The sequence below is a fragment of the Periplaneta americana genome, chromosome 13, assembly GCF_040183065.1.
Source record: "Periplaneta americana isolate PAMFEO1 chromosome 13, P.americana_PAMFEO1_priV1, whole genome shotgun sequence".
NCBI classification, from domain to species: Eukaryota; Metazoa; Arthropoda; class Insecta; order Blattodea; family Blattidae; genus Periplaneta; species Periplaneta americana.
The window spans coordinates 92,359,030-92,386,253 of record NC_091129.1 but is presented as its reverse complement, the minus strand read 5'-3'; positions in this window follow the sequence as shown (position 1 = coordinate 92,386,253).

Here is a 27,224-nt window from a genome sequence, read left to right as displayed (position 1 = left end):
TTTTATTTCAACAAGAGCAGACATCAAATCTCTTGGTGAAAATCTGCTCGATTTAAGATCTAGTCACTCATGGAATTCCCACGCAATATTCCTTCTGGTTATTACTGACAAGATCGCTGAGTCTTAAAAATTTCTACTGGAAGTTCAAAAACTAGTATGTGAGATTTACAATGTGTATGATATATTAGTATTAATACGAGTACCGAAGACTGACAGTGTCGTAAAATACATCATAAACCCAAATGATACCGAACTTCTAGCATTCATGTGGAGACCTTTCAGTTCTAGCAACAATTACAAAGAAGATATTGATATAGTACATGTAGTAACATGGACACAGAAATTCTGGAAAAATCTCAACAACCAAGATTTTTATCAGGAGCTAAAAATTCCTGCGAACTTTCATGGTTGCCCCCTAAGGGTTGCAACACCACTAAATAATTATGACTGCATTTTCACTGACACGAATATCACTGTTTAAAAATACTATGAGCCTGAAATTGACCTCCTGTATTTGGTGTCAGAGGTACTTAACATATCCCTTGTTCACCTCCCGCCGTTTGACAAAAATATCTATCCAGTTAAAAGTGCACAATCATGTGTTACGCTTTTGTTGTTAGGTCACTGTGATTTAATAGTGGGTCACTTGCCATTGGATGGACGCAGCAGAAGTTTAGAACCGACAGTCCCACATCACGAATACGAATATATTTGGTTTGTTCCATGTGGTCGGCAAATATCAAGAATTAACTCCTTCTCCAGAATATTCTCTTTTGAAGTTTGGTGTGTTATCCACATTGTATTTGCCTTTGTTGTTGTACTTTTCTGGATGATAGCGAGACAGTCAACGATGCGTTATAAGAAAGAATCGTATATTTATATAGATGTTCGTAGCAATTTTTATAATGTGTGGGCAATGATTCTGGGAGTTACTGTTTTTGAATTGCCACGTACTTCCACATTAAGGATGTTGTTTGCATTTTTCGTCTTTTATAGCTACGCAATCAACACAATCTACCAAACACTCTTCACAAGTCTTCTTGTTAACCCTGAGTATTCGAAACAAATTTTGTCACTGCAGGAGCTGCTCAGGTCAGGAATTGAATTTGGTTTTGATCCATATATAAGTTACGTGCTTAATGAAACTAGTGACTGGCGATACATGGAATCGATGGAAAGAAATCTGAACTGTACAGATCAATTTTATTGCTTCAATCGAGTTTACATAGTAGGCGACTTCGCATACATTTGCGCGGGATGTGTACAAGGGAAAACATAAAAATGTGCATCTGTGCTCTTTAGATGATGCGTCATTCTCGCTGCAGATTGCAATGTATTTGATTCACAAATTAACACGGCATACATCCCAATATTTCATCAGAAAATAATATGGTGAGTCCATTTCTTACTACATACACTCGTGCATTGAAGATAAGGTATCTATGTACCTATCATTATCATAAATAAACATATGTACATACATACACACATACATACTTACATACACACGATATGTATATCATACACACATACGCACGTACACATAATGGCCGATTTGTGAGTGGCTTCGATTGTTGAAGTAATTAATTTTAGGAAAAGTGCAAGATTTGAATGAGTAACGTGGAAGGTTGTAGGTGTGGTGTGTATGGCGTGTATGGATGTTTTGGTGGAAGTGTTGTGTGTTTTTGTATCTGTAAATTTGGTATTGTTCTAGAGTCTTGAGATTCTAATTTTTTATTGAATGTGTAGTATTTTCATATCAGTTTCTTTGTTACTGTAGCTGTGGTTGGAGTTGGTGATGTGTTCTCCGTAGATTAAATGTTTGTGTGGTTTGGTCATGGTTATCTTTTTTTCCTTACAACGTGTTTGAAAAGATCTTCTATTCTGTCCCATGTAGAATTAATTACAAAATTATTCCGTGCTAGTTTGTATACACCTGTACGTTGTATTTATTTGAGTCTCTGGTCTGTATTTTTATTTTTTTTATTTTATTGAGTTATTTTACGACGCTGTATCAACATCTAGGTTATTTAGCGTCTGAATGAAATGAAGGTGACAATGCCGGTAAAATGAGTCCGGGGTCCAACACCGAAAGTTACCCAGCATTTGCTCGTATTGGGTTGAGGAAAAACCCCGGAAAAAATCTCAACCAGGTAACTTGCCCCGACCGGGATTCGAACCCGGGCTACCTGGTCTCGCAGCCAGACGCGCTGACCGTTACTCGACAGATGTGGACTCTGGTATGTATATTGAGATGTTATAGTGCGCACTGTTCTTATGCAATGTACTATTTTAATTTCCTAAAAGACACGGACTAATTGCCGTTTTTACAGTGAATGTTACGTGATTCATTTCGCTTCAAGCAGTGGTACAAAGAGAATCTGCGATTGTTACTGGCGGTGCTACGCGTGTTCAAAGTGTGTGCTCTAATTGAGAGATCTCGCCAACCTTAAGATACACTTAGTGATACGATTCCTTGTGGCGAACACTGTAAAGCGGCTGAAATACATCATGTTGTGCTCTGTGGTGGTTTTTCTTCACGACAACGCCAACTTCAAAATTTTACCTGAGAAGTTTTGGTCACACTCCATACAGTCCCGATTTTTCGTTTAATTATTACAATCTTTTCTTCCATATAAAGGAGTGCGATGATGAAGAGTTGCAGTCCAGCGTCGTAAGTTGGCCTCAATCACAGGCAAGAAATATCATATGACTGCGGTATTAAAATCGCGTTGAACGCTTTGATAATTGTCTCAATTTGGCCGGAAAGTATGTAGAAAATAAATCAAAGTTTGTAGTATGAAACTTTTGTAAACAAATCCTGTAACAATATTGTCATTTTTCTTTTACAATAAAACGGAAGTAACTTTACGAATAGTCCTTATAAAAATAAATATTCCTAGTATTCATTCATAATGTTCTGCCCAAGGGCAGGTCTTGCACTGCAAACATAGCATTCTCCAGTCTTTCATATTTTCTGCCTTCCTCTTAGTCTCCTCCCGTGATCCATATATCTTAATGTCGTCTAACATATGATACCTTCTTCTGCCTCGAACTCTTGTCCCGTTCATCATTCCCTCCAATGCATCCTTCAGAAGGCAGTTTCTTCTCAGTCAGTGACCCAACCAATTCCGTTTCCTCTTCCTGATCATTCAGCATCATTCGTTCTTCATCCATTCTTTCCAACACAGCTTCGTTTCTTATTCTGTCTGTCCACGCCAAACAAAGCACTTCACTAATCTCTTCCTTAGTTCTTTCTCCAGGGGTTCGCAGAAGATGCTCCTTTTTGTATTAAAAGCTTCCTTTGGCATTGCTATCCTCATTTTGACTTTTTGGCAGCAGTTCATGTTACTGCTTATAGTACACCCCAAGTACTTGAAGCTGTCCACTTGCTCTACTGCCTCATTAAGAATTCGCAAGTTTACCTTATAAACTGAAAACACGTCATTTTCTTGATAATTATATTACCTGTTAACTGCAAAAGTACAGGGCACAAAAAATATTAAGTACACAAAAGAATAAAAACTCAAAGCCTCTACTTCATAAATATTATCATACTAAACAAAATACTCACTTTTTTATAATATAAAATGTACAGTGAAAAACGATTTATACGTTCTAAATATCAGTTGTGAAAAATGTTCTATTGTTTTTAACACACTTCTGTAATGAGGGAAGTCACGTTCCTCACAACATGAAATCATTGTTATGTGCTTAATAGATGCCACTCTTTCGGTTCCCGTAGTAATTCCAAAATAATTTATGATAATCTCAAGGCCCAAGGGAGAAGATGTGGAAAAAAATGAACAAAATGTATCCATTTTCTTGATTTTCTATTGACCTGAAACACTGTTTATGCTTACAAATTATATTAATAATGCTGTAGCCAATATCTTTTTTATGATATATCACTTACTCGACATCTCAAAACTCCAACGCTGACGTAAGAAGTATGAAATCATTTCTATTCTTCTTCATCATTCTTCCATTAAAACATAAATCATGTACTTCGGTTATCTGCCATTCAACTCAGGTTGTCACGTCTTCTCCTTGTGAGCCAGCCCTGTTTCTTTCTACCAAGTGGTATAGATATCCTACAAACAAAACTCAGCTCGGACTCCTCGCGGCGCGCATGCTGTACCCCTCTTACTCCGCTGCAGTAGGCTTGAGAGCGTGCTGGAAACGGGAGCATACGTCATCTGCGCGAGACAGTCACGCCCGCTGGTTTCTGCGCACCGAGTTTTCCTTGTTGGATGCCTATAGCTATCACTTGCGATTTTAACTATCCCATTTCTATCCATCCTATTTATATTTTCATTCCATTCATGTTTTCTTCTATACACCCATTCTCTGATATTGTCCGCATTACATGTTTTCCTTATAATGTCGCTCAATTCACTATGAATCGGGGCTTTATTGCAATTTTACGAAGTGCCTTCAATTCCGCTGTTTGCAATAATCTTTTTGTTATTACCGTATCGCATCTTGTTTTTGTTTGATATGTCATAATGGATCTTACTATAGTTTCGTAAATTCTATCGTTAGTTCCAATTTTCAAATTTTTATTTCTCCAGAGAGTATCATTCAGTGTTGAATTCATTCCTTTTTCCCCGGGGGATTGTATTTCATACCCTGGGATATGTAACCGACAGCAAAATAAATCAGATTTTATCTAACAATAGAGGCAAACTAGGTAGAAGCAAACATAGAAAAATGAGGACAATGAAGGAAATAAAGCTTTCATTCGTTTATATTTGTTTTAAATACTACTAAATATTAATAAAGGCATTAACTAAAAAATGTTGACATTTTAATGTAAAACATGGTAAATATGAATAATCCTCCTGCGTAAAATTTTCACATAATGCCAGTGGTAAGTGCACTTTTACATTCAGTGAAAGTAGTAATTAGGTCCTACTCACCGGTTAAATTAGACTAATGCATTTTCTAGTAGCTTTTATTAAAGTTTTCAAAAGTCAGTGATATGTATCTATATACCCACCTGTTTTTTTAAAAAGGCACAGAGGACATTTTTAAATACATTTCATATAGTTTAAAAATCACCATCCTGAATATGATCGAAATACAACCAATCATAATTGTTTCTCATATTTTTTTATATTTAATATCATGTCGAAGAATTTTATTCACTGACTCGCGACTAACAATGTGCATGTCATATACTACATGAAGGCTGTAATGGGAAATTAGATTCATTTGTTAGTCAGATTATTTTAACTATTATTAATTACAATTATTGTGTGTAATTACGTTACCACAGCCACCGGGTTTTTTTGCTCACTTGCAATGTAAATAAATAAATACATACATGCAACACCACTAGATGAAGATCGTTCCAGGTCAATTCGTCCACAGCACAAACTCCAATATAAGCTTACAGAAAGTCCACTACAAAAATATCCACAACTAAAACGTCCAATAAAGTAAGGTCACTAGTCAAAATGTCCAAATGCAGAAATGATCGCAAATCAAAATATCCAATATATAGAAATGTCTACAAATCAAAATGTCCAATATATACAAACGTCCACAAGTCGAAACGTCCAATTATATTATGTACAGAGACGATTATTCAACGATTTGGAGAGTATCAATTCGTCAAATACCATCTCGCTATCATCAATTCCATCGAAGGTAAATAATCCAGTAGTTTATGCAGAATCGTCAAATAACCAAGTAAAACAACGTTACAAGGTGATCGTAGGACGAAAAATGTATACAGATCATAATACAAGAACACAATGAGGCAGAGAATACCATTACTTAATCCAAATTCGCTATGATCACATAAACATAAGACACCCACTAAATAAGAAATATATTACAAATCAAAGGAGAATTGAAGGGAGTGTATACCGACACAATCAATATAAGGACAACGGCAATGTGAAACAATATTTGCGAGCACTTTAATATCATATGAAGCTGCAAGCTGACCGCAGTACAGAAGAAATTTAGAAAATAGAATTAGTTACTGGTACAGAATATTGTAACTTTAGGTTACATTTTATTGTTAAATAATTTACTTCAATATTTTATTATTGTTTTGGACATTCATGATATCGTACATGTAATAACTCCAGACATTTGTGATAATGGCCATTTAATGACATTTTTTATACTTGACTTTAATGAGAGTAGACATTTAAGACAATGGCATTTATTGAATGTGGACGTATTTTATACGTACTGGACATTTGATGACCGTGGACATTTTTGATAATGGACATTAATGATGATGGACATTTTTGCAATGGACATTTCGCAGTGAACTGACTGATAATGGGCAAAGACAACGCAGAATGGAATTGCTAGTTCACAGATTATACTTTCATTTAAAAGCAATTCGGAATTTGTTTCATTAAATGCAACGGATGAACTTTCCACTGACTCTTAATACCACACGTCTTTTCTTTTTAGGAAAAGTGAACAATTTACGGGTTTTTTTTTTTTTTGGGCTTCGTACGGTAAAAATGTTTATATTTCTATATAACCTATAGTATAACTGTTTCAGTAACTCAAATTATTATATTTGACAAACAAAACTAACTCTGAAGAATATGCCAATAAAACACAACACTCCTGACTTCTTTAAAAGTAACAATCAAGAATTAAACATTCAGACGGTTTAAATTTCAGCCAATTAAGATCGGCTGGCAAACATATATATGCGAATTGTAATGGTAACTAGCTTTTCCTGGAATGTCCTACATTAAAAGGAAACATGAACCTTTAAGGAAATAACTACCTAAAATATACGTAACAGGATTTACTTTACATACAGAAAAGTCATAGCAAATTGGAATATACCAATGTGTTAATTATATTTTTTATTTTGAAACCTCAAGGAGGATATCTTGGAATCCGGGGTAGAAATTCCTCCCCGGGTTATCCACTAAATTAATCACTGTTATCATTGAAAATAATGAAATAAATTAAATTTAAAAAATAACACTGTGATAGGGTTATGGATAAAAGGACGGTAATGTAATTATAATTGTTAGATTTTCATGAAAACTGAAACTCTACGATATTACTCAACAAATGTATAGGCCTGTATGTTTACTGCTGTACATATCTCAAGGTATCTCTTGAGCGATAGCGACCATTGGATTGAAAATGGGTGTACCTGATGCGCACAAACTATGCTGACTTCTACACTTTAGCTACAACACATCAGTTGTATTACATGATATAGGCCTATATTATGTGATCGGTGTTAGTAGTTAGGATTTTACGACTGCCCGTTGACGTTAAGAAAACCTCCCCATCGAAAGACCTAAAAAATTGTTATTTTGAAGTTTCATCTTAAAAAATTTCATTCTCTTCCACATAGACTAGTGAAAAATTACAAAGTTTCATTCATTTAATTTTATAGAAATTTTTAAAGTATCCACGTTGTTCTTATTATGATCTCCGGGGTCTCAAATACTTGATCGCATTTTACGGAAACTTGTTTAACACAATGTCCATTATCTCAGAAAGTTATGAAATTATATTGACTCAAGTTCTAAATGCTGGTCTTTCATGAACGCGGCCCGGATTCGATTCCCGGACAGGTCGTGGTGGAATTTGTGGTGGGGAAAAAAGCAGACGTTGTAGGGGGTTTTCCTCGGGGTACTACCATTTCCCTCTATCACTCCACGAAAATTCTCCATCTCCCCCTCTTTCATCTATCATCTGCAATAGTAAAAATCATCTGGGGTGAAGGCTTGATGTAGTACTGGTTTCCGATGCTGATATAGAAAGGGGTAGGGGCTCGAATCTCTAGGGTTTCGCAGGCTTCTCGTATGCGGACGTGGCCTGACTCTATCAGGGGCTGAGACAGGATGGCTCACCTGTCTGTGTCGACTGAGCAGGAATATCTCAGAGCCCCTAGGACTATTCGTCCGCGAAGAGTGAGTTGAAGCAGCATCGTCTATCTTTCAGAGTCGAATTCACGAATGCCACCCAGGCCACCTGTCGCATATATAAGGTACACAATGGGCCAAGTCGTGCCTACATTAATTAGAAAAATTGGATAATTTAAACATGGTTAAAAGCGTTGAATTACTTGTTCAAAGCATCAGTGTCCTCATTGCACTGTAAAAGTATAGTAAATACAGAGTGATTCGCGAGGATTTACCGCCACTTACGGAGCTTATTTCTGAAGATATTGTGGCGGAAAAACCGGAACATTCTGGCCGAGAAGGAAGGCGCGGAGAGGCGAGGCTCGAGCTTCGGTAGGCGCTGGGCGCGCCGCAAAGAGAGGGGAAAGAACTGCGGTCCCGGCGCGGAGCGGAGGGGACGAGAGAGAAGGGAAATATCTGGAAATAGATTGTTATGGTGCTCCAGACGCTTCGCGACGCAGAACATTCGAGACGATCGTGGTAAATAAACAACACCGCGAGTGCCGTCGGAGTTAGTCAGTTAGCTGCGAGAGAGCTATAGTTCGACAACTTCAAGTGAAACCCCGTAAAACACAGCTCTCTCTTTCTTTCTTCTCTCTCCCTCGCTCCTCGTCATTCAGTCACCAATCACCACCTAAATATCTGAGAGGGTGTGTGTGGGCATCGCGACCAATATAAGAATCACTCTCCAGTATTACCACAATAACGGATTCTTCATTTTTGCCTCCACTGTCGGCTAGGAAGTTTCCATTATGCTAGCATTGCAGGCAGCTAGTCAACCTTTTAATGCTTTTGTCACCAGGTTTGACAAACTGTGAGTGGACCTGCAAGTGCATAGTGCACGAGTCATAGTCATAGTCATAGTGCTCTCTCCCTTCCCCCCGTACTTTCTCACTTGCTCCACCCCAAGACAGCCAGCGCTCACGTAGTAACTCGGTCAGGGTTTCAGTTCGATATGTCAATCTATAGTTAGTCTTGTCTTGGGCAGCGGAGACGTATCCAGTGGATCTGAGTTAGAGGTGTAGTGAACTTGAGTAACTGTGGCAGCATCCAGGCGAAGGCAACGTGTCCGGAAGTCTTGGGTCCGAAATGCAGTGAACTGTATCTGGAAGTCTTGGGTCCGAAGTGCAGTGAACTGTATCTGAAGGCTTGGGTTCGACGTACAGTGAACTTGAGTGAGTGAGCTAGAAGAACTAGGCAAGGCGAACGAACTGTGAACTGAGAACTGACAATTTGGGTTTGTGCCTATGCTTTGTGAACATTAATTAAGATTAGGAGTACATTGTTGTTCTTCTCAATAATTCACGTGAATTGTCATTGTCGTTCTGTGGAGTGCAATAACGACTGCTGTGTTGCTGTGTTGAGTGGAATACCCATTGTTGATGGGTATGTGGTTAAAATTAGAAATAAAAGCCATTATTGTTGAATAAAAGTTACAATATTTTGACTCATGCAATAAAGTGTAACATTATAATCTTGTTTCACAATATACTATTCTAGTTATTTTTATAAACATTTTATCATTAAGTTTGGTTACATTCACATTTATGTTTGAACAGGCTGTGGCATGAACAAGACCTAAAAACCTGTGAAATTAATTATAATAATTCCAATAACAAAGACGTTTCACGCAATCCAAGGGATTTAATAAATCCCCCCTCACTTATTTTTTTGGTAACAAAACGATATTTCCATTTCCCCGGAAAGGTTCAGGTTTCTAATCTCTTTCCACAAAGAAATCCATTAATGATTATAAACGTGATACATGGGCATTATTTACTGAATTTTATTTATGCATTAAGCGACAAAAAAAAACACAGCGTTATAAACTGTAGTGGGCATGTTGAAAATAGTTCTATCATTACGAATGGAAATCCTGCTGAGGCCCGAAAGAAAGCTGTCATGGCTGTATCATTAATCACTAGCTGTACGTGGCCTGTATTTGCAACAAATATTTATCATCTAGTAATATCCTGTCGGCGATATAGCATTCTCCAGCTCGTATACTGTAGTAACATTAAACAAATCAATAATCAATTATATATCACTGTTGCATGCATAAGATAATGTCGTGTACATTTCAGCCACAATTGCGCACAGAGAGGTTGGTTCGATGTATCTGATACAAAATATTCTGTGAAATCATAGAGAAATTTCATATGTAGGGGTTATTCCATCTCAAATCGACCGAAATATAGAGAAAATTGATCTTGCAATTTTTAAATACAATGAAGCATTTTCTGTCCGTAGACAACCGTAATACAATGCTTTGTGCAAAGTTTGACACATCAGAACTTCATAGTGTTCAAATTAAAAATATTTAAATTTATCGTATTTTAATAAAATTAGCAACTTTAAACTGTTGTGGCTCCGAAACCCTTTCACCCAATGATCAAAATCATGGTTTATTTTGATGCTGAAAAGTTGACGTTTATATTGACGTTTTTCTTACTTTTTATGGAAATGGAGAAATTTAGATTTTTCTTCATTAAGACGCCTTTGCCCACGAAAAAATATTTTTTAAAATATATGGTTAGATTCCGCATTGAAAGTACTAATACATACATATTTATTACTGGTGCACCGTTGACAAGAAAGTATTGAAAATATCAAATAAAGAAAATAAATAGTACGCGCGTGAGCTAACCACCTGCCTGTGAAGCGGGATCTAGCCGAGGAAAGCAAGGCCAGGAGACAAACACGTGATGTTTCGTCTAGTAGCGTATAGCTGGGCTAGCTTTATCACAAGTTTTCATAAACACAGGAGTAAAATGACGCCCAACGCTCGCTTATCTTCAGCTCTCGGCCAGTGCGAGTGGTACTGTGCCGTTCAAGTCTAGGCGTATGAAAATAATCTATTTAATACCCTCGAAACTTATTGCCGTGACACTAAGTAAACAATGCCGAATCCCTCTTAATAATGCAAAGTTTTTTCTCAATATTTTTTTTTTACAATTTTACAAATGGGCAAAAAGCCTAAAAGTAAGTAAAATCTGATTATCTCTCTCTCTGTATACAATAAAAATAAGGATTACTTCTTATCATAACCTACCAAATGTCAGCATCAAAATGAGCTCTCGTTCAATATTCTGCAGTAAATGGTTCCAGAGTTCTGAGCGCTGAAAGACGCTTGTTTTTCTAAAATACGCTAAATTTGTCACTCAACAATACGAAAACCGTTTGACTTTCGATAGTATATTTTTGCAAATGCTCTCTCCTCAGCACCTCGTATAGATAGGGAAAAAATTAAGGTATAAAAGAATGCGAGGTTTTTACTGATCAATTTAATATGGAATAACCCGTAGGCCCCATCGTTCCTGGTCATTTTTTCCTAGGGGGTTTTCCCCTAAAATGTTTTCTGCCTATACTATTTTTACCTACAACAATTATTCCCTAATACTTTCTTTCCGTAGCAATTTTTTTTCCAAAAACGTTTTTGCCCTTATACCATATATCCCTTCATGTGATTTACACAATTTTATAACAATTACATTTCTTACTTTAATAACTGAAAACTGAGATATATTTCGCCGGAGACATGGGTTCCTTATATGAAACTGCTTGTATACAACCCCTCTACAACCAGATAAATTTCTTCGTTTGAGTTCTGAGACACGCTGTATATTAAATGTCAGTAACAGTTGAATTGTATGATTTAAATATAAACCTCAGAGATTCCCTATGCCTTAGACCAGAATTTAATCTTAGTATTTTCTTTTTAATGATACATACCCCACATTTGTACCTCTGCCATATTGTAAGAAACAGTACTTTTTACAATTATTGCAATGTATACATTCAAGAGACTTCAACAGTTCACGATAATTTTTCAAACATCTCAGAACAAAACAAAGTATAGGCCTATTCAATTTGGTACACAATATATCTAACTGGGGCTCTCATGAAAGATCACTATCGTAACTGCTAAAAACTTAGTAGGATTACATCACAGTTTAGTATATACAGTTGCGAAGCTCAATACTTACTAAATATGCAAACATAGACAGTTGAAATATGCATCCATATATAGTTGCTAGCCACCAGGATCGCTACTATCGCCTCATCACAGACTCTTTCCCTAGCTGACGATAAAATGTATTGTACTTTTGATATCGTGTTCCTTTGAACAATTAACACCTTCCTTCCACTATTGAAATACGAAATACATAAGGTTTATATATTATTTTCATAAAGTATATATTATATTTTATAAAGTCACCTTCCTGGATCTTTCGGAAGGATAACTCTGACCTCTTTTTCTTAGAATTTATAGTGCAACAAACGTCTCCTTGTCCCATATTATTACTCAAATTATTGTATTTTAGCCATTTACAGTTATTACAACCGATAACGAACATTTCACAGTTCACACAACTTTTCACAACAATGCGAAATACAGCACAGTCATTGCCTTTTCGATCTAGACCAGGCCGTAATATATGTTCCGGTTTTCTATTTCAGTGTATGGAGCTCAGTGAATCATTATATTATAACTTTATTGCGTAACATAGCTAAGTTTTATTTAGTGTAATGTGTACATAAGTTCCCTTTACTTCTTATTGCATAATATGTTGCAGAAATAATTACAAAACTGTGTTATTTTAATGAGAAGAGAATTTTACATGTTAACATAATCTTTTCGCATCAACATTTTAAGTTTAGAATGGAAGCTATTTTGAGATTTAATAACAAAGAATTTATATTGTGATTATAATATAGCACATCTACCTTCCTTGATAATGATAGAAAATTTATCATAAAACACTCTTATGAAATTAGTGTACGTACGATTGTTACTTCGTCTCTTAGGTAGTAGATAAATACAATAATTCAATACTCAATTGTAGTATTAAAATACAGACAAATTGAATGTGCGGAGTATCATACATGACATTATGCTTAATTATAATGTATGATTGCGAATTTAGGAATATAAGCTGTAGTAAACATAACCTATAATATTTCCATATGAATGGTAGGGCATTGGAGACCACTAAAATTAGACAGAAAGGGGCAACTGGGACAGTAAACATAACCTATAATTTCAACATATCTAAATATTCGTGCTGTGCAACTGAAAATTATTGAATCGTGCATAAATGGATGTACAAGAATTTCGCAATATTTAATCGAAATAAAGGCAGGTAGGTCTGTTACACATACGAACAACGTAATTTTAACACCAAAAATAATATTACACCTTAACTCGCAAGGAATTATGTCTGAAGTGTCTCATAATCATTGTTTTAAATTTTATTAATGCAATTACACTACATTTTAGAGAAATATATGTTACTTTTACTTTTTATGCATTCCAATTAATTTATATGGTTGAAACGCCGCCCTTCGTGATCGGGTTAAGCGAGTCACATGGTCTGTCTTACGGTCTGTATTAGATCACGATGCCAGTGACACAGTCTATTGTTCCTAGTGCACACAGCGCTCCAAGCGGCTAGCAATTATCGCGAGAAATGCAAAAAATCACACCAAGCTTCGCGACTGTATATACTAGACTGTGATTACATATAATGAAGACCGTAATTGCCAAATCTAAAATTAGATGCTACACCTATAGATCTTTAAAATGTATACAGGCGACCAGGAAATATATCACCCAGATGGTTGCGGATGTTTACATGGAAGTGAGTCGATGCTCCGTCGCGCTGCAGCCACATGCTCACACGGGCAGTAAAGAGTATGTCCTCCACCAACTCAGGTAAAACCGAATCCCAAGTAGGCTACATGAATACTTGGCCGCTCAGATAGACAGGTAGGAGATACGGTCTTGTAATCTAGAATATCGGCCCAGTTATTTACAGAGAAACTGACTTGATCGCCTTAATCTGGCTTCACAGACTCCCAAGTTTCATATCTCAAAATATTCTGCAAAGCATCCTATATTTCCTGTTCAATTATTGCACACTTTTACTAAATCAACCGGTATAAAAATAGAGATTATATCAAATTTTTAACAGGACGGATGACGAACGGAAAATGAAACTCGTTTACGTCTGAAATTCCGTAGAAAACAATTTAGAATGATCGAGTTCGAATAAGAGATCACAACTAATAGAGATAGGCCTATAATATGTTCCAAAATGTTTTAACATATATTAATGACATAACTGCTGCTAATGATGATTATAATATCACCTCTCATACCTTTAATTATTTCGATATGTAAGTTATAACTGCAAATATTGATAATCAAGGACCATTCTATTAGCATTATAATGATCATGAGTGGAATGTGCAACGTTTTAATAATTCACAAATTTATTCATAATTGTAATTCAAATCAGTGAACAGAAATCCGTGTAAATATAATCATTCGTATCTGTCGGAAGCTGTCTCGTTTAATGAAGTCCGTTTTTCAAATGAAACACCGAACTATGGATGTATATTCCAATTTGTTCCGGTTAGTTTAAATTGGAGATACAGAAAGTAAAAAATTGTCGAAAAAATGCTTGATCAAATACTATGCTTCCATTATCCTGTATGCAGGTCAATATATGAGGGAGGGTCAGAAAATAACGCACAACTTTTTTTTACGGAATACTATATTGATTCAGAAGTTCAAAGTGGCAGATAGTTTGCATCTTGCGCTACAGCCAGTAGTGATTCAGTCAGGTGTCGCCCTGGCGGAACGAGCGATAACCGAGTACAGATGCGCGTTTGGTAGCATTTTTTTACACGAGGTAACGAATGATCTACACAGTGTTGCCAACTGGACGGAAATTCCGTTAAAACTGACGGAATGTCAACTTAGCGGACGAGAAAAGAATAGCTTTGACGGGTGACGGATTTTCTGGCGGAAATTACGATTTACATCATCTTTTGACTTTTTAAGCTTCTGTAATTTTGTTTAATTTTTGGGATATTTTGCTTTTTATTTTAACTGTGCCGTAGTTTACTCTAATGTTCGAAAGCCATACCATGTTAAAGAATGCCCTGTTTCAGATTTCCTCGCAGTAATCAAGTCAGAGATTGACGAATTAATATTTTAATCAAGACTGGTAAGTAAGATGTGTTAAAATTTGCTTTTTATTTGTATATAGATATATCGAGCGGGTCTATTTTTTTTTTTATTTTGACGGATTCTGATGGATTTCCAGGTGTTAGACCGACGGGGATGCAATTCATATGTTGGCAACACTGGATCTACAGCAGGAGTAGAAGTTTCACCAGCTAAGGAATGACCTATACCAGTAGCAGAAGTAGCAGTGTATGTAGTAAGAGTAGCAGTAGTAGTAATAGTATCTATAGAGACAGTACTATAATAGGCCTATTTTAAGTAGCAGTAGAATAGCAGCAGTAGTATGAGAATGATTTTCGTGACTCATGATAACTACTCTATCTGTAAAAGGCCTACAACAAATAAAGTGACGTCTAGAAAACGCAATTCTATCTTTAGCACGCAAAAGAATCAATACGAGGAACTTTCCATAAAACTTCAGCATTTTTGATGCACTAATACTAATCATAACGCTTTTTAAATGATAAGCCTCAAATGACACGCATACAGGAGCGAAATATACAGTCCACGGTATCATTTATTTGCTGGAGGCAAGTTCAACAGTTCTTCTGGGAGAGAGTGCATAGTACAATTTTTTTTTTTTCAATATAATTGTCATATTTCTGCGTTAATTCTTGCTTAGCTTTCAGTTCACTGTTCACAACACCCTAAAAGCGAACATCGTCACATGATATATTCCAAAATGCTTAAGAGGTTGGTATAAAATACTGTATATTCATGTACAATTTACGTACAACTTATTGCATACTTCTGTGAGATTTATTTATAGTGTGTCCGTTTATAAACTTTCTAATAGTAACAGACAATTTGATTAAATAAAAAATTGGGGCGTTCTCCTGAACAAGAACTTAACTACAAAACCTTGAATTTGAAATACAGAACAACAAACATTTAGATCTGGTATACCACTATTGCGCAAAACGACATTCAAATATTTCTAGATTTAGTTTAGTTTAGTAGGTTATTTTACGACGCTTTATCAACATCCTAGGTTATTTAGCGTCTGAATGAGATGAAGGTAATAATGCCGGTGAAATGAGTCCGGGGTCCAGCACCGAAAGTTACCTAGCATTTGCTTGTATTGGGTTGGGGGAAAACCCCGGAAAAAACCTCAACCAGGTAACTTGCCCCAACCGGAAATCAAACCCGGGCCACCTGGTTTCGCGGCCAGACGCGATGACCGTTACTCCACAGGTGTGGATAATATTTCTAGAGGTCACTGTATTTGTTAAAGGAAAATGATATTTTGAGATGTGTTATTTAAGGATCCAGTATTATGCAGGAAATGGAAAAACGATGTAACTCAGGTTAGGTTGTTATTCCAGGAAACGCTTGAAATACCAGTAAATTTTGCAAATTTCCTAACGACAAATGCTTTTATTTTAATGTTGTGCTCAATATTATTTCTACATAATTATTTTCTCCCATTTTTGCTTCCTTGTATCTTTCACTTTCTGTCCTTTTCCTTCATGCAGCATGGAGGGCATTTCACTTCATTATGAGAATCTTGAAAAGGTTAGCCCCAAATCGAGGGAAATAGCATATCTAACGTTAGTGTGACCGTTCATGGAATACGGAACTACATGTTCGGATCCCTATAGAATATATCAGATAAATTGCTTAGAAAGAATCCAGTATAGGGCAGCTAAATTTGTTAAAGGTAAAAGAGAAAACGGAAATGATACAATGAAAATAACTAAATGGGAAACATTAGAAAACAGATGTACAAAAACTAGAATAATATTATTGTATACAGCACATCTAGGTCAAAAAGCATGGGTAGGCATAACGGATCGGTTAGAGAAGCCAACATACTATGGTAGGAAAGATCATGATTTTAAAATGAAATGTAAGAAACAGAAAACGGATGTAGATAAATTGTCATTTTTAAATAGAGCTATAAAATTAATGATTTAATGATTGGAATGACCTACCTTTGACGTCTGTCCTTCCTTAAGGAGATTCAAGAATAACTTAAGAAGTTGTGTATAAAGTGTAAAATAAAATTAAGGTGACATTTATTTTTTTAAGGTGACATCCTATTTATTTAGCCTGACGAGTTACTCCCTTGATTTGAATTGTAAATTTAGTTTAAATAATAATAATAATAATAATAATAATAATAATAATAATAATAATAATAATAATAATAATGATTTGTTTAACCTGGCAGAGTTAAAGCCATACGACCTTCTCCAACACTCAACCAGGAGTAAAAACTGCGTTACAAAAACAATACAAATTTACAAAGTACACTACAATTTTATACACAAAACTGAATAAGATAATAATAATAAAATGTAAACAACTAGTAAGAAGAAATCAGACATAATATATAACATATAGAAAGAAAGAAAAAAGCATAAAAATTGTGAATAGCAGGTCAAAATAAATGAGGCATACAAAGCATAAAAATATAAGACAATTATTGATAATAATAATAATAATAATAATAATAATAATAATAATAATAATAATAATAATGATAAAAAATAATAAATGATAATAATAATAATAATAATAATAATAATAATAATAATAATAATAATAATAATAATAATAGTAATAATACTAATAGTAGTAATAAAATAGTGCAGTACAAAGCATACAGTGAATACAATATTTTTAAGTACACACAGTAAAGAAAATTATGATTATATATAGCTCAACGTATCACATTAGAGATACACCATTATCGGAAAATATGAAAACAAAAATATAAAATAAGTTGAATATCACTAGAACATAAAAAAATGTGAATACGTGGAAACATACAATACAACACTTGTCATGATAATAAGTTAGTTTGGCAACTCGTCATAAGATAATTTTCTAACTTGGATTTAAAAGATTTCAATGTTCGGCAGCCCTTGACTTCAGGCGGCAGAGAGTTCCAATGACGAGAGGTAGCAACAGTGAAAGATGAGGAATATAGAGAAGATGTTTGAAGTGGAATTTCTAGCGTGTTATCGCGTTGTGATCGAGTATTAGTATTATGATAAATGTACTTCTGTTTATAAGTATGAATAAGGGTGTAATTGCTTGTCTTATTTGAACTGTTGTATCAGTGAAGCGTGGTGAGTTAGTGAACTTATGGTTTTTACAGTGCAGTGAATAGTTCCGATCAGTGATAATTTATAGTGTTATTGAAATGTGTTCTATAGTGTCAGTAAAATGTGTTATATAGTGTCAATGAAATGTGTTCTAAAGACAGTGTCAGTGAAATGTGTCATAGTGCCAGTACAGTGAGTGAGATGAGAGTAAAGTGAAAGATTATTTATCATGTACCAATGTGAAACTTATGTAGGGCCTATACATATGTAGGTCGCAATGTAAAATTAGGTTCATTTATTAACTAGATTTAAATAAATAGATACATGTTTCACCTCCTTTCCCAAATCTATGCTTATTTTCCATTTAGTTATCTCTTCATCTTCAAATTCTTTCAGATCTCTCTTTTGTTTTCCACTCTTTCCTTCCTTATTTCAATTTCTTTCTCTTCCCACTTTCTTTCTTCCTTCCTATATTTCTTCTGTCTCAAACTTCTATTCTTATGTACATTAATTTTTCTGTTACATCTAACATCCCTTTTAACTAACTCCTCTTCCCACTTCTTCATAATTCACTTTTACTTTCTTTCTTTTTCTTTATTTCTTAATCTATGTCTTTCTGTCTTTCTACCTTCGTGTCTTTCTATATTTCTGTATTTCTCTCTCTTTCTGGATCTCTCTATCCTTCTACCTTCGTGTCATTCTATATTTCTGTCTTTCTCTCTCTTTCTGGATCTCTTACTATCCTTCTATCTTCGTGTCTTTCTATATTTCTTTCTTTCTCTCTCTCTATCCTTGTGTCTTCGTGTCTTTCTATATATCTTTCTCTCTCTCTCTCTTTCTGGATCTCTCTCTATCCTTATACCTTCGTCTCTTTCTATATTTCTGTCTTTTTCTGGATCTCTCTCTATCCTTCTATCTTCGTGTCATTCTATATTTCTGTCTTTCTCTCTCTTTCTGGATCTCTCTCTATCCTTCTATCTTCGTGTCTTTCTATATTTCTTTCTTTCTCTCTCTCTTTCTGGATCTCTCGCTATCCTTCTATCTTCGTGTCTTTCTATTTTACTGTCTTTCTCTCTCTCTATCCTTCTATCTTCGTGTCTTTCTATATTTCTGTCTTTCTCTCTCTCTTTCTGGATCTCTCTCTATCCTTCTATCTTCGTGTCTTTCTATTTTTCTGTCTTTCTCTCTCTCTTTCTGGATCTCTCTCTATCCTTCTATCTTCGTGTCTCTCTATATTTCTGTCTCTCTCTCTCTTTCTGGATCTCTCTCTATCCTTCTATCTTCGTGTCTTTCTATATTTCTTTCTTTCTCTCTCTCTTTCCGGATCTCTCTCTATCCTTCTATCTTCGTGTCTTTCTATTTTTCTGTCTTTCTCTCTCTCTTTCTGGATCTCTCTCTATCCTTCTATCTTCGTGTCTTTCTATATTTCTGTCTTTCTCTCTCTTTCTGGATCTCTCTCTATCCTTCTACCTTCGTGTCTTTCTATATTTCTGTTTTTCTCTCTCTCTTTCTGCATATCTCTCTATCCTTCTATCTTCGTGTCTTTCTATATTTCTGTCTTTCTCTCTCTTTCTGGATCTCTCTCTATCCTTCTATCTTCGTGTCTTTCTATTTCTCTGTCTTTCTCTCTCTCTTTCTGGATCTCTCTCTATCCTTTTATCTTCGTGTCTTTCTATATTTCTGTCTTTCTCTCTTTATTTCTGGATCTCCCTCTATCCTTCTATCTTCGTGTCTTTCTATATTTCTGTCATTCTCTCTCTCTTTCTGTATCTCTCTCTATCCTTCTATCTTCGTGTCTTTCTATATTTTTGTCTTTCTCTCTCTCTTTCTGTATCTCTCGCTATCCTTCTATCTGTGTGTCTATCTGTCCGTCTGTCTAACTCTCTCTCTCATTCTTTCTTTCTGTCCTTCTGTCTCCTTTTACCTCTATCTGTCTTTCTGCCTCTCTTTCTCTCTGTCAGTCTTTATCTTTCTCTTTCTCTGTTTTCTTCTTCTCTATCGTTATTATCTCTCTCTTTCTCTCAGTTAGTTTTCATCTCTCTCTTTCGCTCTGTCTCTCTTTCTCTCTGTCTGTCTTTATCTCTCTCTTTCTAACTGTCTGTATTTCTGTGTCTCTTTCACTCCTTATTCCCGTCTCTTTTTCTCTCTGTCTTTCCGTACGTCTTTCATTCCATCTATTTTATCCAATTCTTTCTTCTTCCCTTTCGTCCAATTTCTTTCTCACTTTCTAACTCCTTATTCAATTTTTTCTATATCTTTTCACTTCTCTTTCATCCTGCATTCATTTTCTTCATCCTTTCTCTCCCATTCTACTTTTTCTTCTCACAACCATAATTTTTTCTTCCATTCATCCATTTTTGGCGTGTAACTTCTATATTTGACTTGCAAGAATAGAAAGAAAGAAAGAAAGAAAGAAAGAAAGAAAGAAAGAAAGAAAGAAAGAAAGAAAGAAAGAAAGAAAGAAAGGATTTGGTGGAACAGAAATTTACAGTGGTTCTCATGGAAATGCTTACGTCACATCTGATAAACACAATAATGTGAGCTAATATAGAAGAGATTATGCATGGACAATGTACATATTCTATGTGAAAGTTTATTGTTATTATTCAGTTGCACTTTGCCATTAAAAGCCAATGATTCACGTGTACAATGCACAGTAACAATAGAAAGTTAATTCAGTATTGGCATTACACACATACAGATGGATAAATAATAATAATACGTTCTGTTAGAATTTATTCTTCTTTCTCATCAACATCATCATCATCATTATTATTATTATTATTATTATTATTATTATTATTATTATTATTATTACCATTAAATTTCTATTGTTGGAGGACGTTCTGTCATTCATACTTTATTCCTTATTTCCGTTCATTAGACACCCTACAATCTTGCAGCAAATTTCATTTAATTATCCTGATTCTACTACCTTTTTCCTGTATAGACCTTACACGCAATCATAATATTTTGTCAAATTCTCTGTTATATTTCTTTAAAATTTATTCCTCGTTTCATTAACCCTAACCTTAGTGCCTGTTCAATATGAGTTCGTCCTATCCTACACTTCACAATTTATTTTAATTCCTGCCTCACATTCTTCTTTCCCTCGTTATTAATTTTCCCATTTCTTCTTAATTCTCTGCATATCTTTATTAAATCTTTTCTCCTTCACCCATCTCCTATTATTTCATTTCCTTTCCTGTTTTCCTTATATTTCATATTTATGTTCAGTTCTCCTTTTCCCTTCCGTACAAATTTTTCTTCCCTGTCATCTAACTTTCCAATTCTTTTAAACTTCATTCCTGCTTTAGCAATCTGGTTCTTATTTCATCGTGTCACCTTCCTTCCTCTTTAATTTATTGTATCTCATTTCTTTGCTTATATTACCTTTAAAAATTTTCCATTCCCGCCTTATTCCTTTCCCAATTTCATGTCTTACCTTATTACTGTTCTATTCTCTTCCATTTATTTGTCTTTCATTCCATCTTTATATCATATCAGCTTTCCTGTAATTTCCTTTTAGTTCTGATTTAATTCTTCCATCTTTTTGTCCCATAATTTGTAAAGTCCATTTTTTCCCGTTCTTTTCTATTTGCCTACTTTTTTTTCTTATTCCTTTGGTCCTCACTCCATCCTTCTCTCTGTATCCAATTTTGCTTCTATATTTCTAGAGTACATAATATAATACTTAAATGTCCCTCTCTTATATCTTCATTCCTATTTCCTCTTATCTATTTTCACAAATGTATCTACACTCCTCTTTCGCAACGTGTTGCTTTTTTTTTTCTTTTTATGTATATATATTTTATAATTTCCTCCATGTCTTCTTTTTTCATTGTATTCTCATTTATATTTCTTTAATTTCTGTTAGTTTAGCTCCCCCTCCTTCATTCTTTTAACCAGTTTTCAGTTTTGTTCACTAATTTCCTTTTTTCCTCATTGCATCTCAAATGTCTTCTGTTTTCCTTTTGTAACTTCTTTCCTCCAAGATCTCTGTTCTTTCTTTACTTTCATTTTATTTTCAAACATGGTTCTAGTTTTCTTACACACTCTCTCCCTTCTGCTCCCATTAGAAAACTCCGATGATTTACATCTTTACTGCCTCATTATTTGGAACATTCAGCGATTTATTGAATTTTTTTCATATGCATTACACAATAAATTAATAGAAACGTGGTTAGGAATATACTACAGAAAGTCTGTAAGTATTCAAAAATACTTTCACATATGCAATATCATTCTAAGTCAAATTTGAAGAAGTCAAAATTACACTTCCCATACTGTCATTCTTTCATAGTGTTCTGCCAAGGGGCAGGTCCTCCACTGCAAACCCAACATTCTCCAGTGTTTCCTATTGTCTGCCTTCCTCTTTGTCTCCGCATATGATCCATATATCTTAATGTCGTCTATCATCTGGTATCTTCTTCTGTCCCGAATTCTTCTGCCGTTCACCATTCCTTCCAGTAAATTATTCAGAAGGCTGTTTCTTCTTAATCAGTGACCCAGCCAATTCCTTTCCTCTTCCTGATCAGTTTTAGCATCTTTTTTTCACCCACTTTTTCCAACAGCTTCGTATCTCATTCTGTTTGTCCATTTCACACGCTCCATCCATCTCCATATCCACATTTCAAATACTTCTAGTCGCTTCTGTTCACTTTGTTGTAATGTCCATGTTTTTGTCCCATACAATGCTACAATCCACACAAAGCACGTCACTAGTCTCTTCCTTAGTTCTTTCTCCAAAGGTCCGCAGGCCCCATACTAACTTGTAGACAAGAATGTAAAAGTTACTCAGAGGGAGAAATTACACATGCAGTTGAATATTGATACCCTGTCATTTTAATTTCTTACATTTTAATGTGTTACTTATTTTATAGTTTATTTATATAATTGTATTCACCGTAACGCAGGGTGTTTCCGGGCTAGTGTTACAAACTTTCAGGGATGATGTTGAAGGGCACATATATCAATTTGAGATTAGGGACCCTGGTCCGGAAATGACCGAGTCGAAAGTTACAAGCAAAAATAGTTCTGTGGAAATGGAATAATTTTATTCCTCTGTACACCTTATTAAATGTGTATTTATCTGTACATCTTACACAAACTGTATTCATCTGACATTGTTTACGTTGTCTAACTACAGTATTCCGTTCAGTGCGCTGTCTGAGGGGTGCGGACAGGAAGCTACACTAAAGCGATGCAGATGGCGTAATGTGTAATGGGACATGGTCGGTCCTGATATGCACGTCTGTAGACAGCAGTGTATGTGTACAAGTTGCAGTGTCCAGTCGATCAGTCTTAGTGAAATGAAGGAGTACACGAGAACGGAATAAGCAGACCTGATTTTCGAATACGGATGAGCCAATGGGAACAGTAGACAAGCTCACAGATTGTATCGGTCCAAGTATCCACGTAGGAGATATCCGGCACATACCATCATTCCATGACTGTTGCAAAGGTTAAGGGAAGGAGGGCACGTGTTGCAAAATTACAATTCCATTTTCACACAACTATTTTTGCTTATAATTTTCGACTCAGTCATTTCCGGACCAGAGTTCCTGATCTAAAATTGAAATATTTGCCCTTCACCGTCATCTCTGAAATCTTGTATCGCCAGCCCGGAATCACTCTGTATATTAAATTGTGGAAAAAAAACTAAGAAGCGTATATTATTTTCAGACGAAGTTCCACAACAATTACTCTTCTACTACTCATCTTGTCAAAAAGGGGAATGAGCTCAACGAATTCAGCTGCTGGCAGTACGGATCACCTGGCTTTGATGAGACAATGCATAACGCTCATAGTGCAGAAACATTATATAACAAAGAATTCTGTATTAATTTCTCTCCCTAAGGTAGAGACACTTCCAAACAACACAAAGAGACAATTGACAATTTCAAAGAGAGACCCAAAATCGTTTGGTGCTGAAGATTATGCTTCAGATATATTAAGTGACCGGATTGAACTGCCAATTAAAATTTATCGTCAAGAAAACAACGCTGACAGTAGTCAGTACATATTCGACGAAAATGAAAGTGGAGTCATTATTTTTACTGGATTTGACATCGAGAATCTAGATAATCAACTAAGAGAATTAGAAGACAGACCATCTTGGAATCGTCGGGCAAGTTTCCTTGTTGTTGTAACTGATTATATCAAAGATTCTTCCTTTGAATTAGCACTGAGTATCCAGAATATCTTATGGAATGCTTACAAAATATATGAGATGCTTATTGTAATCCCCTTGTTTAGTGAGGTTAAAAACCACAAATTAAACCCTAATTCGGTAATAGATGTTTACACTTGGATACCTTACAATTCCGAAGGGAACTGTAAAGATGATATTAGTGTCATTCACCAAAGTCGTATCATCTGGGAAAAACATGAAACGATATTAATTAAAACATTTCCTGAAACAAAATTCTATAAAAATTTCAACGGCTGTCCACTCAGAGTTACGAGTCCAGTCAAAGACTACATTTGGACTACAGATGGTAGTAACGTTCCTGTATTGAAGTATCTGTCGTACGAAATGGATTTTTTTGAACTTGTATGTGAGATATTGAACCTTACGGTTGTGTACCATTCTCCAGTACCTCCACATATTACCAGATTTGATGCTATTGTGAATAGTTGTTTCGATGTAATTGTTGGCGAATCTGATGCGGCTGTTGGTGACTCTGCACTAGATATAGCTGCTGCCGAAAATTTCGATTTTACATATCCCTATAATTATATTAGAAGCAAATGGTTTGTTCCTTGTGGCAAGCAACTACCAACAGTAGGAATAATTTCCAGGATATTTTCATTTGAGGTCTGGGTTGTATTATTTATTACATACAGTATAGCTGCTATTGCCACTTCAATACTCTCCAGCCAATCAAATAAATATCTACTACTTGAGCCACAATCATTTTTTAATCTATCCAATTCTTTCAGATATATGATTTCAGTAGCTCTAGGAATATCTGTACCATACACGCCTAATAACAACAATACCAGAATTTTCTTCCTATTTTGTGTATTTTACAGTTATGGAGTTAGCACTATTTATCAAACATTCTTTACAAGTTTGCTGGTAGATCCAGGTAAAGATTCACAATTGAATTCTTTACAAGAGGTACTTGATTCAGGAATCGAAATAGGTATGGATCCAGGGTATGAGTACATAATGAAGTCATCAAATGATAATGTAATTTTACAAGTTCTTAATAGATATATTGACTGCTCTGATTTAAATTACTGTATTGATAGATTGGGAAAATCATTCGACTTGGCATTATTTATGAGAGAACAAGCGAAAGAATTGTACTTGCTTAAAAATAAACACGTCCAATTGTGTTCAGTGGAAGATTCGGGTGTAATAGGTTTAATGGTGATGTATATGAGCAAAGGTTCGTACTTCTTTAATTATTTTAACCGTATTATGGCTCTCCTTATCGAAGTGGGATTTTGGGATAAATTGAAGAAAGACTTTTACTGGAGACTAAATGCTGAATTACTACAAAACAAAGGAAGTCAGGATGTCACAATTCCCATAGCAGTAGGGGACAATTCAGAATACTTCAGTTTTACAATCTACCATCTTACTGGTGCGTTCTCACTCTATCTCATCGGATGCATATTAAGTGTTACAGTGTTCCTCCTGGAAGCGTTGAGGCATACAATTAAACGGAATTACTAATAATGTAGAGTTGAATATTTAATCAAATCATGGTTCATTTAACGACGCTCGCAACTGCCGAGGTTATATCAGCGTGGGCGGTGTGCTGGAATTTTGCCCCGCAGGAGTTCTTTTACATGCCAGTAAATCTACTGACATGAGTCTGTCGTATTTAAGTCCACTTAAATGCTATCAAGCTGGGCCGGGATCGAACCCGCAATCTCGAGCACAGAAGGCCAGCGCTATATCGACTACGCTACCGACTATATCTCTACCGAGTGAAAAGCAATAGAGCGTCTCTCGGTGTCAGTGAAGCAGATTGTAGCTTCATTATAAACAAATAACAATGAACATTTTCATGCAAATCTAGTCTTTCAGGTAAAGCTCCCTGTAAAGCAGATTTGAATAATTTCAAGGGAAAATTTGTTCTGGGGCTGGGTATCGATACCGGGACCTCTGGTTGAAAGTACCAGCGCTCTGCCAACTGAGCTACTAGGGAACTCCACCCGACACCGTCTCAACTTTTCCCTTTATATCCACACAACTCGCGTGGGCTGAAGAAACGCCAGAGACCCACATCGAGTGCACACAATCTCTGTGTGACATAGAATTGTGGTTTTCTGTTAACGTACACAGTGACGTATATATTATGCAAATCTAGCCTTTCAGGTAAATCTCCCTGTAAAGAAGATTTGAATAATTTTTCAAATGAACTATTCATTTAACCAAATGAAATAGTCTAACTACTCCTTTTAGGTTCAGAACAAAAAACAATATTTTTACTCTGAATATGTTCGTTCTACGTCACAAGACGTTATTGGAGCAAATATGAAATATGATACGGTAAGTAAGTAAGTATTTCTTACCATCATCAAGTGAACAATTACTTTGTGAATCTAATAGTGTATCTCGTATGTGGGACATAATATTAAACCCATAAATGTTTTCAAGAAAATTTTTCGTTTATCTTGTAATGACAGCTAGGCAGTTCGTACCGTAATTCCGATGTTGAACTTGAACTGTAACGCAACAGAATGCACAGCAGGACGATACATCAACGAAAAATGAAACGGGAAATAATAAACCTGTACACATTCCTGTTTGCATAATTATTTAATAACAAACGAGTTTACTTTTTTTGGAATCATGCATAATATTCACATAACGTAAATAATACAATAATAACAGTATAGCTCACTTTCTTCAGTACCTAAACTCTATATAATATGTTTGAACTGGTAATGAAAATTACGGGAAAACGGCTGAACGGATTTTAATGAGTAACCCCTCATTTTGAAGCTTGGCATCCAAGGATTTTCAGAAAAATAGTAACTTTCAGTGAAGAGTTAGTTTTCCTACATTATTTTCCTATTTTCCAAAATTCATCTTTCGTCATTTTTGAGAACTAATTGCATTTCAGAATGAAACAAAACACACACTACAATAAATAATAGGCTATTACACGTAGGCCATGAAATGCAGGATTGCTGACATATTTAGAGCTCAAATTCAATTGGTTATTAAAAATTTCAAGACTTACTATAAATAATTTGCAG